The following is a 15,076-nucleotide window of genomic DNA, read 5'->3' on the forward strand; positions in this document are numbered from 1 at the left end:
CCTCTTGGAAGGAGCCACTCATCCCATCACAATATTCACAGATCACAAGAATCTTGAATATCTGCGGACTGCCAAACGCTTAAGACCCCGTCAAGCCCGTTGGGCGCTTTTCTTTTCAAGATTCCAGTTCCATATCTCGTACCGGCCCGGATCCAAGAACAACAAAGCGGATGCGCTCTCGCGCATGTTCCCTGAGTCTTCCCAGGTAACGGAGCCTAGTACGATCTTGTCTCCTCACAACTTCCTTCTACTCCCACAGCCTGACTTACTTACGGCCATCAAAACAGCTTCAGTCCATTGCAATGACCCAGTCCTATCTACCTTGGAAAAACGTGACAATCTGTTTTGGGCCCGAAACAAGGTCTTCGTTCCCCTTGAGATTAGGACTCAAGTTCTAAGGATTTGTCATGATCACAAATTGGCCGGCCACTTTGGGACACAGAAAACAGCGGAACTGATCTCTCGTTCTTTCTGGTGGCCATGTTGGAGACAGGACTGCCAGACTTACATTGCCTCTTGTGTACCGTGCCAGCGTAGCAAGGGTCCCAAGATCAAGCCCTGGGGTCTGTTAAGGCCTTTGCCCATTCCTGACCGACCTTGGGCAGACGTGTCAATGGATTTTATTGTGGAGCTACCGCCCTCAGAAGGTTTCACCACAATTCTGGTAGTAGTCGACCGTCTTTCAAAGATGGCCCATTTCCTACCTATGGTCGGTACTCCCTCTGCTCTGGAAACTGCCAATCTCTTTATTAAGGAGGTTGTCAGGCTCCATGGGGTTCCCAGCAGTATCACGTCTGATAGAGGTCCACAGTTTACCTCTAGATTTTGGAGAGAACTCTGCAAGATACTGGAAATCAAGATCTGTTTGTCATCGGCATATCATCCCCAAAGTAACGGGCAAACGGAACGGACAAACCAAACCCTTGAGCAGTATCTTCGCTGCTTTTGTTCAGGATCTCAGAATGATTGGTCGGCCCTATTGCCATATGCAGAATTCGCCTACAATAATTCTATTCATACAACTACCAACCAGACTCCCTTTTGGATCAACTGTGGGTTTCACCCTTCTTTCCTCCCCAACTCCATCCCAGAATCCACTGTTCCTGCGGTCCAAGATCGGATAGCCGCCATCCAATCTAATTTCCAAAGGATCCAGGAGACCATACAGAAGGCCCAGGATGATTACAAAAAATACCATGATAGGGGAAGGAAGGAGAACCCTACCTTTAAAATTGGCGAGGAAGTCTGGCTATCTGTCACCAATCTCAAACTTCCTTGTCCCACACGCAAGCTGGGTCCCAGATTCATAGGACCATTCAAAATCAAAAGGGTAATAAATCCTGTAGCCTTTGAACTAGCCCTCCCTGAATCATACAGGATACACCCTGTTTTCCATGCCTCCCTTTTGAAGCCATTGGTTCCTAGTCCTTTTCCTGGAAGGGAAGTGCCTCCTCCTCCACCCATCAAGATCGATGGAGAAGATGAATTCGAAGTAGAAGCTTTACTAGGATGCAGGAAAGTCGGTAGACAAATACAATACCTGGTAAAATGGAAGGGGTATCCTTCAGAAAATAACTCCTGGGAACCATCCAAGAACCTTCACGCTCCCAAATTAATAAAGACATTCCATCAGCAACATCCGGAATTGATGGCTAGCTTGGGCGTCCGGAGGCCGCCCCTCGGGGGGGGGGCACTGTCATAGGATGCGCACGGTTAAAGCACTCCGGCGCACAGCTGTGTGCAAGAGGAATAAACGAAAGCACACAAGCACACACACACAGGGTGTGACCCCTCGCTGACCTATAAAGGAAGTGAGGTCATCCAAACACACTGCTGGTTTGTCTTCAGCTTCCTGTGATTCCCACGTCTGCTTCTGTTATCTGTATTACCCGTTGTGACCCGGATTGCCTTATCGACCTCGCTGATCTTCTCCTGACCCGACCTCTGGCTTGATCTTGGACTCCTGCTTTCTAACGTGTTTGACCCTCAGCCTGCATCTGGACTTACCTGCTGTCTCCTGTGTTCGACCCCCGGCTTGTCTTGGATTATCCTTCTGTCTCAGCGTTCCTGGTACTTGTCTTCTGATCTGGACTGTGTTTGACCCCTGGCCTGTCTCCTGGATTCTGTCTTTGCCTTACGGACTTGCTACCATTGCTTTCGGACCTTCCCACGGGACATCACCTCTCAGCTCTGCTCAAGCTACCTGCTGATCTGCTAGCAAGTGACTGTCCTACTGGTAGCTTGTGCCTCTTGGTGCAACCACTCTCTGTGCCACTTTCAGGGGTGGTCTGCGCCGAGTCGCAACAGCGACCGCTCTCGGCATCTTGGCCTCGGTGAGTACATTTATATGATACTTGGGTAGATCAAAATGCCTATCAACGTCCCAGCTGGGAAACAGGGACACCCCTAAGGGCTAAAGTCGATGTGACACTTGATCATGGTCAATAGGCCGAGAAGCAATAATGCTGAAATGGAAAAAGATTTAAGTAGGGTGGATTGCATTCTCGTTCCATATGGGGACTAAGCCTCTAACCCAATAGCAGCAAGTAGGTGAAGCCGAATTGAATCGACGATCCTACAAGGCCGAGCAGAGGGTACCCCACAGGGACCAAGTGGCTTGGGTAGATCAAAATGCCTATCAACGTCCCAGCTGGGAAACAGGGACACCCCTAAGGGCTAAAGTCGATGTGACACTTGATCACGGTCAAAAGGCCGAGAAGCAATAATGCTGAAATGGAAAAAGATGTAAGTAGGGTGGATCGCATTCTCGTTCCATGTGGGGACTAAGCCTCTAACCCAATAGCAGCAAGTAGGTGAAGCCGAATTGAATCGACGATCCCATAAGGCCGAGCAGAGGGTACCCCACAGGGACCAAGTGACTTGGGTAGATGAAAATGCCTATCAACGTCCCAGCTGGGAAACAGGGACACCCCTAAGGGCTAAAGTCGATGTGACACTTGATCATAGTCAAAAGGCCGAGAAGCAATAATGCTGAAATGGAAAAAGATTTAAGTAGGGTGGATTGCATTCTCGTTCCATATGGGGACTAAGCCTCTAACCCAATAGCAGCAAGTAGGTGAAGCCGAATTGAATCGACGATCCTACAAGGCCGAGCAGAGGGTACCCCACAGGGACCAAGTGGCTTGGGTAGATCAAAATGCCTATCAACGTCCCAGATGGGAAACAGGGACACCCCTAAGGGCTAAAGTCGATGTGACACTTGATCATAGTCAAAAGGCCGAGAAGCAATAATGGTGAAATGGAAAAAGTTTTAAGTAGGGTGGATTGCATTCTCGTTCCATGTAGGGACTAAGCCTCTAACCCAATAGCAGCAAGTAGGTGAAGCCGAATTGAATCGACGATCCTACAAGGCCGAGCAGAGGGTACCCCACAGGGACCAAGTGACTTGGGTAGATCAAAATGACTATCAACGTCCCAGCTGGGAAACAGGGACACCCCTAAGGGCTAAAGTCGATGTGACACTTGATCATGGTCAAAAGGCCGAGAAGCAATAATGCTGAAATGGAAAAAGATTTAAGTAGGGTGGATTGCATTCTCGTTCCATGTGGGGACTAAGCCTCTAACCCAATAGCAGCAAGTAGGTGAAGCCGAATTGAATCGACGATCCTACAAGGCCGAGCAGAGGGTACCCCACAGGGACCAAGTGACTTGGGTAGATCAAAATGCCTATCAACGTCCCAGCTGGGAAACAGGGACACCCCTAAGGGCTAAAGTCGATGTGACACTTGATCATAGTCAAAAGGCCGAGAAGCAATAATGCTGAAATGGAAAAAGATGTAAGTAGGGTGGATAGCATTCTCGTTCCATGTGGGGACTAAGCCTCTAACCCAATAGCAGCAAGTAGGTGAAGCCGAATTGAATCGACGATCCCATAAGGCCGAGCAGAGGGTACCCCACAGGGACCAAGTGACTTGGGTAGATCAAAATGCCTATCAACGTCCCAGTTGGGAAACAGGGACACCCCTAAGGGCTAGAGTCGATGTGACACTTGATCATGGTCAAAAGGCCGAGAAGCAATAATGCTGAAATGGAAAAAGATGTAAGTAGGGTGGATTGCATTCTCGTTCCCTATGGGGACTAAGCCTCTAACCCAATAGCAGCAAGTAGGTGAAGCCGAATTGAATCGACGATCCTACAAGGCCGAGCAGAGGGTACCCCATAGGGACCAAGTGGCTTGGGTAGATCAAAATGCCTATCAACGTCCCAGATGGGAAACAGGGACACCCCTAAGGGCTAAAGTCGATGTGACACTTGATCATAGTCAAAAGGCCGAGAAGCAATAATGCTGGAATGGAAAAAGATTTAAATAGGGTGGATTGCATTCTCGTTCCATATGGGGACTAAGCCTCTAACCCAATAGCAGCAAGTAGGTGAAGCCGAATTGAATCGACGATCCTACAAGGCCGAGCAGAGGGTACCCCACAGGGACCAAGTGGCTTGGGTAGATCAAAATGCCTATCAACGTCCCAGCTGGGAAACAGGGACACCCCTAAGGGCTAAAGTCGATGTGACTCTTGATCATGGTCAAAAGGCCGAGAAGCAATAATGCTGAAATGGAAAAAGATTTAAGTAGGGTGGAATGCATTCTCGTTCCATGTAGGGACTAAGCCTCTAACCCAATAGCAGCAAGTAGGTGAAGCCGAATTGAATCAACGATCCTACAAGGCCGAGCAGAGGGTACCCCACAGGGACCAAGTGACTTGGGTAGATCAAAATACCTATCAATGTCCCAGCTGGGAAACAGGGACACCCCTAAGGGCTAAAGTCGATGTGACACTTGATCACGGTCAAAAGGCCGAGAAGCAATAATGCTGAAATGGAAAAAGATGTAAGTAGGGTGGATCGCATTCTCGTTCCATGTGGGGACTAAGCCTCTAACCCAATAGCAGCAAGTAGGTGAAGCCGAATTGAATCGACGATCCCATAAGGCCGAGCAGAGGGTACCCCACAGGGACCAAGTGACTTGGGTAGATCAAAATGCCTATCAACGTCCCAGCTGGGAAACAGGGACACCTCTAAGGGCTAAAGTCGATGTGACACTTGATCATGGTCAAAAGGCCGAGAAGCAATAATGCTGAAATGGAAAAAGATGTAAGTAGGGTGGATCGCATTCTCGTTCCATGTGGGGACTAAGCCTCTAACCCAATAGCAGCAAGTAGGTGAAGCCGAATTGAATCGACGATCCCATAAGGCCGAGCAGAGGGTACCCCACAGGGACCAAGTGACTTGGGTAGATCAAAATGCCTATCAACGTCCCAGCTGGGAAACAGGGACACCCCTAAGGGCTAAAGTCGATGTGACACTTGATCATGGTCAAAAGGCCGAGAAGCAATAATGCTGAAATGGAAAAAGATTTAAGTAGGGAGGATTGCAATCTCGTTCCATGTGGGGACTAAGCCTCTAACCCAATAGCAGCAAGTAGGTGAAGCCGAATTGAATCGACGATCCTACAAGGCCGAGCAGAGGGTACCCCACATGGACCAAGTGACTTGGGTAGATCAAAATGCCTATTAACGTCCCAGCTGGGAAACAGGGACACCCCTAAGGGCTAAAGTCGATGTGACACTTGATCACGGTCAAAAGGCCAAGAAGCAATAATGCTGAAATGGAAAAAGATGTAAGTAGGGTGGATCGCATTCTCGTTCCATGTGGGGACTAAGCCTCTAACCCAATAGCAGCAAGTAGGTGAAGCCGAATTGAATCGACGATCCCATAAGGCCGAGCAGAGGGTACCCCACAGGGACCAAGTGGCTTGGGTAGATCAAAATGCCTATCAACGTCCCAGCTGGGAAACAGGGACACCCCTAAGGGCTAAAGTCGATGTGACACTTGATCATGGTCAAAAGGCTGAGAAGCAATAATGCTGAAATGGAAAAGATTTAAGTAGGGTGGATCGCATTCTCGTTCCATGTGAGGACTAAGCCTCCAACCCAATAGCAGCAAGTAGGTGAAGCCGAATTGAATCGACGATCCTACAAGGCCGAGCAGAGGGTACCCCACAGGGACCAAGTGACTTGGGTAGATCAAAATGACTATCAACGTCCCAGCTGGGAAACAGGGACACCCCTAAGGGCTAAAGTCGATGTGACACTTGATCATGGTCAAAAGGCCGAGAAGCAATAATGCTGAAATGGAAAAAGATTTAAGTAGGGTGGATTGCATTCTCGTTCCATGTGGGGACTAAGCCTCTAACCCAATAGCAGCAAGTAGGTGAAGCCGAATTGAATCGACGATCCTACAAGGCCGAGCAGAGGGTACCCCACAGGGACCAAGTGACTTGGGTAGATCAAAATGCCTATCAACGTCCCAGCTGGGAAACAGGGACACCCCTAAGGGCTAAAGTCGATGTGACACTTGATCATAGTCAAAAGGCCGAGAAGCAATAATGCTGAAATGGAAAAAGATGTAAGTAGGGTGGATCGCATTCTCGTTCCATGTGGGGACTAAGCCTCTAACCCAATAGCAGCAAGTAGGTGAAGCCGAATTGAATCGACGATCCCATAAGGCCGAGCAGAGGGTACCCCACAGGGACCAAGTGACTTGGGTAGATCAAAATGCCTATCAATGTCCCAGTTGGGAAACAGGGACACCCCTAAGGGCTAGAGTCGATGTGACACTTGATCATGGTCAAAAGGCCGAGAAGCAATAATGCTGAAATGGAAAAAGATGTAAGTAGGGTGGATTGCATTCTCGTTCCCTATGGGGACTAAGCCTCTAACCCAATAGCAGCAAGTAGGTGAAGCCGAATTGAATCGACGATCCTACAAGGCCGAGCAGAGGGTACCCCATAGGGACCAAGTGACTTGGGTAGATCAAAATGCCTATCAACGTCCCAGTTGGGAAACAGGGACACCCCTAAGGGCTAAAGTCAATGTGACACTTGATCACGGTCAAAAGGCCGAGAAGCAATAATGCTGAAATGGAAAAAGATGTAAGTAGGGTGGATCGCATTCTCGTTCCATGTGGGGACTAAGCCTCTAACCCAATAGCAGCAAGTAGGTGAAGCCGAATTGAATCGACGATCCCATAAGGCCGAGCAGAGGGTACCCCACAGGGACCAAGTGGCTTGGGTAGATCAAAATGCCTATCAACGTCCCAGCTGAGAAACAGGGACACCCCTAAGGGCTAAAGTCGATGTGACTCTTGATCATGGTCAAAAGGCCGAGAAGCAATAATGCTGAAATGGAAAAAGATTTAAGTAGGGTGGAATGCATTCTCGTTCCATGTAGGGACTAAGCCTCTAACCCAATAGCAGCAAGTAGGTGAAGCCGAATTGAATCGACGATCCTACAAGGCCGAGCAGAGGGTACCCCACAGGGACCAAGTGACTTGGGTAGATCAAAATGCCTATCAACGTCCCAGCTGGGAAACAGGGACACCCCTAAGGGCTAAAGTCGATGTGACACTTGATCATGGTCAAAAGGCCGAGAAGCAATAATGCTGAAATGGAAAAAGATTTAAGTAGGGTGGATCGCATTCTCGTTCCATGTGAGGACTAAGCCTCCAACCCAATAGCAGCAAGTAGGTGAAGCCAAATTGAATCGACGATCCTACAAGGCCGAGCAGAGGGTACCCCACAGGGACCAAGTGACTTGGGTAGATCAAAATGACTATCAACGTCCCAGCTGGGAAACAGGGACACCCCTAAGGGCTAAAGTCGATGTGACACTTGATCATGGTCAAAAGGCCGAGAAGCAATAATGCTGAAATGGAAAAAGATGTAAGTAGGGTGGATCGCATTCTCGTTCCATGTGGGGACTAAGCCTCTAACCCAATAGCAGCAAGTAGGTGAAGCCGAATTGAATCGACGATCCCATAAGGCCGAGCAGAGGGTACCCCACAGGGACCAAGTGACTTGGGTAGATCAAAATGCCTATCAACGTCCCAGATGGGAAACAGGGACACCCCTAAGGGCTAAAGTCGATGTGACACTTGATCATAGTCAAAAGGCCGAGAAGCAATAATGCTGAAATGGAAAAAGATTTAAGTAGGGTGGATTGCATTCTCGTTCCATATGGGGTCTAAGCCTCTAACCCAATAGCAGCAAGTAGGTGAAGCCGAATTGAATCGACGATCCTACAAGACCGAGCAGAGGGTACCCCACAGGGACCAAGTGGCTTGGGTAGATCAAAATGCCTATCAACGTCCCAGATGGGAAACAGGGACACCCCTAAGGGCTAAAGTCGATGTGACACTTGATCATAGTCAAAAGGCCGAGAAGCAATAATGCTGAAATGGAAAAAGATTTAAGTAGGGTGGATTGCATTCTCGTTCCATATGGGGACTAAGCCTCTAACCCAATAGCAGCAAGTAGGTGAAGCCGAATTGAATCGACGATCCTACAAGGCCGAGCAGAGGGTACCCCACAGGGACCAAGTGGCTTGGGTAGATCAAAATACCTATCAATGTCCCAGCTGGGAAACAGGGACACCCCTAAGGGCTAAAGTCGATGTGACACTTGATCACGGTCAAAAGGCCGAGAAGCAATAATGCTGAAATGGAAAAAGATGTAAGTAGGGTGGATCGCATTCTCGTTCCATGTGGGGACTAAGCCTCTAACCCAATAGCAGCAAGTAGGTGAAGCCGAATTGAATCGACGATCCCATAAGGCCGAGCAGAGGGTACCCCACAGGGACCAAGTGACTTGGGTAGATCAAAATGCCTATCAACGTCCCAGCTGGGAAACAGGGACACCTCTAAGGGCTAAAGTCGATGTGACACTTGTTAATGGTCAAAAGGCCGAGAAGCAATAATGCTGAAATGGAAAAAGATGTAAGTAGGGTGGATCGCATTCTCGTTCCATGTGGGGACTAAGCCTCTAACCCAATAGCAGCAAGTAGGTGAAGCCGAATTGAATCGACGATCCCATAAGGCCGAGCAGAGGGTACCCCACAGGGACCAAGTGACTTGGGTAGATCAAAATGCCTATCAACGTCCCAGCTGGGAAACAGGGACACCCCTAAGGGCTAAAGTCGATGTGACACTTGATCATGGTCAAAAGGCCGAGAAGCAATAATGCTGAAATGGAAAAAGATTTAAGTAGGGAGGATTGCATTCTCGTTCCATGTGGGGACTAAGCCTCTAACCCAATAGCAGCAAGTAGGTGAAGCCGAATTGAATCGACGATCCTACAAGGCCGAGCAGAGGGTACCCCACATGGACCAAGTGACTTGGGTAGATCAAAATGCCTATCAACGTCCCAGCTGGGAAACAGGGACACCCCTAAGGGCTAAAGTCGATGTGACACTTGATCACGGTCAAAAGGCCAAGAAGCAATAATGCTGAAATGGAAAAAGATGTAAGTAGGGTGGATCGCATTCTCGTTCCATGTGGGGACTAAGCCTCTAACCCAATAGCAGCAAGTAGGTGAAGCCGAATTGAATCGACGATCCCATAAGGCCGAGCAGAGGGTACCCCACAGGGACCAAGTGGCTTGGGTAGATCAAAATGCCTATCAACGTCCCAGCTGGGAAACAGGGACACCCCTAAGGGCTAAAGTCGATGTGACACTTGATCATGGTCAAAAGGCTGAGAAGCAATAATGCTGAAATGGAAAAAGATTTAAGTAGGGTGGATCGCATTCTCGTTCCATGTGAGGACTAAGCCTCCAACCCAATAGCAGCAAGTAGGTGAAGCCGAATTGAATCGACGATCCTACAAGGCCGAGCAGAGGGTACCCCACAGGGACCAAGTGACTTGGGTAGATCAAAATGACTATCAACGTCCCAGCTGGGAAACAGGGACACCCCTAAGGGCTAAAGTCGATGTGACACTTGATCATGGTCAAAAGGCCGAGAAGCAATAATGCTGAAATGGAAAAAGATGTAAGTAGGGTGGATCGCATTCTCGTTCCATGTGGGGACTAAGCCTCTAACCCAATAGCAGCAAGTAGGTGAAGCCGAATTGAATCGACGATCCCATAAGGCCGAGCAGAGGGTACCCCACAGGGACCAAGTGACTTGGCTAGATCAAAATGCCTATCAACGTCCCAGATGGGAAACAGGGACACCCCTAAGGGCTAAAGTCGATGTGACACTTGATCATAGTCAAAAGGCCGAGAAGCAATAATGCTGAAATGGAAAAAGATTTAAGTAGGGTGGATTGCATTCTCGTTCCATATGGGGACTAAGCCTCTAACCCAATAGCAGCAAATAGGTGAAGCCGAATTGAATCGACGATCCTACAAGGCCGAGCAGAGGGTACCCCACAGGGACCAAGTGGCTTGGGTAGATCAAAATGCCTATCAACGTCCCAGATGGGAAACAGGGACACCCCTAAGGGCTAAAGTCGATGTGACACTTGATCATAGTCAAAAGGCCGAGAAGCAATAATGCTGAAATGGAAAAAGATTTAAGTAGGGTGGATTGCATTCTCGTTCCATATGGGGACTAAGCCTCTAACCCAATAGCAGCAAGTAGGTGAAGCCGAATTGAATCGACGATCCTACAAGGCCGAGCAGAGGGTACCCCACAGGGACCAAGTGGCTTGAGTAGATCAAAATGCCTATCAACGTCCCAGCTGGGAAACAGGGACACCCCTAAGGGCTAAAGTCGATGTGACTCTTGATCATGGTCAAAAGGCCGAGAAGCAATAATGCTGAAATGGAAAAAGATTTAAGTAGGGTGGAATGCATTCTCGTTCCATGTAGGGACTAAGCCTCTAACCCAATAGCAGCAAGTAGGTGAAGCCGAATTGAATCGACGATCCTACAAGGCCGAGCAGAGGGTACCCCACAGGGACCAAGTGACTTGGGTAGATCAAAATACCTATCAATGTCCCAGCTGGGAAACAGGGACACCCCTAAGGGCTAAAGTCGATGTGACACTTGATCACGGTCAAAAGGCCGAGAAGCAATAATGCTGAAATGGAAAAAGATGTAAGTAGGGTGGATCGCATTCTCGTTCCATGTGGGGACTAAGCCTCTAACCCAATAGCAGCAAGTAGGTGAAGCCGAATTGAATCGACGATCCCATAAGGCCGAGCAGAGGGTACCCCACAGGGACCAAGTGACTTGGGTAGATCAAAATGCCTATCAACGTCCCAGCTTGGAAACAGGGACACCTCTAAGGGCTAAAGTCGATGTGACACTTGATCATGGTCAAAAGGCCGAGAAGCAATAATGCTGAAATGGAAAAAGATTTAAGTTGGGTGGATTGCATTCTCGTTCCATGTGGGGACTAAGCCTCTAACCCATTAGCAGCAAGTAGGTGAAGCCGAATTGAATCGACGATCCTACAAGGCCGAGCAGAGGGTACCCCACAGGGACCAAGTGACTTGGGTAGATCAAAATGACTATCAACGTCCCAGCTGGGAAACAGGGACACCCCTAAGGGCTAAAGTCGATGTGACACTTGATCATGGTCAAAAGGCCGAGAAGCAATAATGCTGAAATGGAAAAAGATGTAAGTAGGGTGGATCGCATTCTCGTTCCATGTGGGGACTAAGCCTCTAACCCAATAGCAGCAAGTAGGTGAAGCCGAATTGAATCGACGATCCCATAAGGCCGAGCAGAGGGTACCCCACAGGGACCAAGAGACTTGGGTAGATCAAAATGCCTATCAGCGTCCCAGATGGGAAACAGGGACACCCCTAAGGGCTAAAGTCGATGTGACACTTGATCATAGTCAAAAGGCCGAGAAGCAATAATGCTGAAATGGAAAAAGATTTAAGTAGGGTGGATTGCATTCTCGTTCCATATGGGGACTAAGCCTCTAACCCAATAGCAGCAAGTAGGTGAAGCCGAATTGAATCGACGATCCCATAAGGCCGAGCAGAGGGTACCCCACAGGGACCAAGTGGCTTGGGTAGATCAAAATGCCTATCAACGTCCCAGCTGGGAAACAGGGACACCCCTAAGGGCTAAAGTCGATGTGACACTTGATCATGGTCAAAAGGCCGAGAAGCAATAATGCTGAAATGGAAAAAGATTTAAGTAGGGTGGATTGCATTCTCGTTCCATGTGGGGACTAAGCCTCTAACCCAATAGCAGCAAGTAGGTGAAGCCGAATTGAATCGACGATCCTACAAGGCCGAGCAGAGGGTACCCCACAGGGACCAAGTGACTTGGGTAGATCAAAATGCCTATCAACGTCCCAGCTGGGAAACAGGGACACCCCTAAGGGCTAAAGTCGATGTGACACTTGATCATAGTCAAAAGGCCGAGAAGCAATAATGCTGAAATGGAAAAAGATTTAAGTAGGGTGGATCGCATTCTCGTTCCATGTGGGGACTAAGCCTCTAACCCAATAGCAGCAAGTAGGTGAAGCCGAATTGAATCGACGATCCCATAAGGCCGAGCAGAGGGTACGCCACAGGGACCAAGTGACTTGGGTAGATCAAAATGCCTATCAACGTCCCAGTTGGGAAACAGGGACACCCCTAAGGGCTAAAGTCGATGTGACACTTGATCATGGTCAAAAGGCCGAGAAGCAATAATGCTGAAATGGAAAAAGATGTAAGTAGGGTGGATTGCATTCTCGTTCCATGTGGGGACTAAGCCTCTAACCCAATAGCAGCAAGTAGGTGAAGCCGAATTGAATCGACGATCCCATAAGGCCGAGCAGAGGGTACCCCACAGGGACCAAGTGACTTGGGTAGATCAAAATGCCTATCAACGTCCCAGTTGGGAAACAGGGACACCCCTAAGGGCTAGAGTCGATGTGACACTTGATCATGGTCAAAAGGCCGAGAAGCAATAATGCTGAAATGGAAAAAGATGTAAGTAGGGTGGATTGCATTCTCGTTCCCTATGGGGACTAAGCCTCTAACCCAATAGCAGCAAGTAGGTGAAGCCGAATTGAATCGACGATCCCATAAGGCCGAGCAGAGGGTACCCCACAGGGACCAAGTGACTTGGGTAGATCAAAATGCCTATCAACGTCCCAGATGGGAAACAGGGACACCCCTAAAGGCTAAAGTCGATGTGACACTTGATCATAGTCAAAAGGCCGAGAAGCAATAATGCTGAAATGGAAAAAGATTTAAGTAGGGTGGATTGCATTCTCGTTCCATATGGGGACTAAGCCTCTAACCCAATAGCAGCAAGTAGGTGAAGCCGAATTGAATCGACGATCCTACAAGGCCGAGCAGAGGGTACCCCACAGGGACCAAGTGGCTTGGGTAGATCAAAATGCCTATCAACGTCCCAGATGGGAAACAGGGACACCCCTAAGGGCTAAAGTCGATGTGACACTTGATCATAGTCAAAAGGCCGAGAAGCAATAATGCTGAAATGGAAAAAGATTTAAGTAGGGTGGATTGCATTCTCATTCCATATGGGGACTAAGCCTCTAACCCAATAGCAGCAAGTAGGTGAAGCCGAATTGAATCGACGATCCCATAAGGCCGAGCAGAGGGTACCCCACAGGGACCAAGTGACTTGGGTAGACCTATCAACATCCCAGCTGGGAAACAGGGACACCCCTAAGGGCTAAAGTCGCAGCGCTTTCTGAATGGGACGCGCTGTGTTCTGGAACACACAGTTCCCAGAACACAGCGCGACCCATTACCCAGAAGACGCTGCGACGAGGAGAGAAGACAGAAGATCTCCGCGGAGGAGGAAGAGGAAGATTAAGATAAAGTGCCTAGCAACAGGCATTTCTGGTAAGTAAAAAATAAAAAAAAATTTCATTTTTTTTTTTTTTAGATTTTTTTGTAATTTCTAATATTTTTTTGTTTTCAGGGTGGCCCTCCACTTTAAGGACATTATACCTAGGTGGAGGAATTTGGTCAGTATACCCTATACTCTAATTTATTAGAGGGCAGCACCATTTTTACCGATGTGTCCGCCATAATGTCGCAGTCACAATAAAAATTGCTGATCCCCGCCATTACTAGTACAAAAAAAAAAAAAATTATTAATAAAAATGTCATGAAACTATCCCCTATTTTGTAGACGCTATAACTTTTGCGCAAACCAATCAATAAACACTTATTGCGTTTTTTTTTTAACAAAAATATGTAGAAGAATACGTATCGGTCTAAACTGAGGAAAAAAATGTTTTTTATATATTTTTTGGGTATATTTATTATAGCAAAAAGTAAGAAATATTGCATTTTTTTTCAAAATGTACACTCTATTTTTGTTTATAGTACAAAAAATTAAAGCCACAGAGGTGATCAAATACCGCCAAAAGAAAGCTCTATTTGTGGGAAAAAAAGGACATCAATTTTGTTTGGGAGCTACGTCGCACAACCGCGAAATTGTTAGTTAAAGCGATGCAGTGCCGAATCACAAAAAGGGGCCTGGTCCTTTAGCTGGAAAATAGTCCAGGGCTTAAGTGGCTAAAATACAAAAAAATTGTTTTTATAATTTTTTTTTTTCTTGCAATTTAATGTAATTTCTAGTTACAAACACATCTACACAACAAACTTCCTTTGACTAGAAGTAGGACTGAACAAATGTAGTTAACGGCAACTTTCCAAAACATCAATTTGAAGTGGGCGACGAACAATGTTTACTACGAACGAATGAACCCATGAACATGAAAGTGCCCATTTTAAACTGTACAACATTAAATCAAAGCACATGGAGCAGTATGCAAGCAATAATAATAATAATAATAATAATAATAATATGAACACAATGCAACTACTTACTTTTTTGAAGAATTCGCTTGATTTTTCTGTACTGATCGTTCTCCCTCAGTTTCAGGTCTGACCAGCGTTTCCTCAGTTGATCCTTGGATCGTGTACCCCAAAATTCTTCTGAAGACTCTTCACAACTTTAACCATGATCTTGGCCTTTCTGATATTTGGGTAAGGTCCACATCTCTCTCATATTATATTTGTGTGAGGGGTGTACTCACTTTTGTAAGATACTGTGTATATATACATATATAAATAAAAGGGTGTTCTATGAGGTTCCCCTCTGTTATAAATATATAAAAGGGTGTTCTATGAGGTGTGTGTGTATATACAGTATATATATATATATATATATATATATATATATATATATATATGTATATATATATATATATATATAATATATATATATTTATTCTCTATCAGGATAGATAGATAGATAGATAGATAGATAGATAGATAGATAGAT

The sequence above is a fragment of the Lithobates pipiens genome, unplaced genomic scaffold (genome assembly GCF_037356315.1).
Source record: "Lithobates pipiens isolate NorthernLeopardFrog02 unplaced genomic scaffold, aLitPip1_a1.2 Scaffold_19, whole genome shotgun sequence".
Lineage (NCBI taxonomy): Eukaryota > Metazoa > Chordata > Amphibia > Anura > Ranidae > Lithobates > Lithobates pipiens.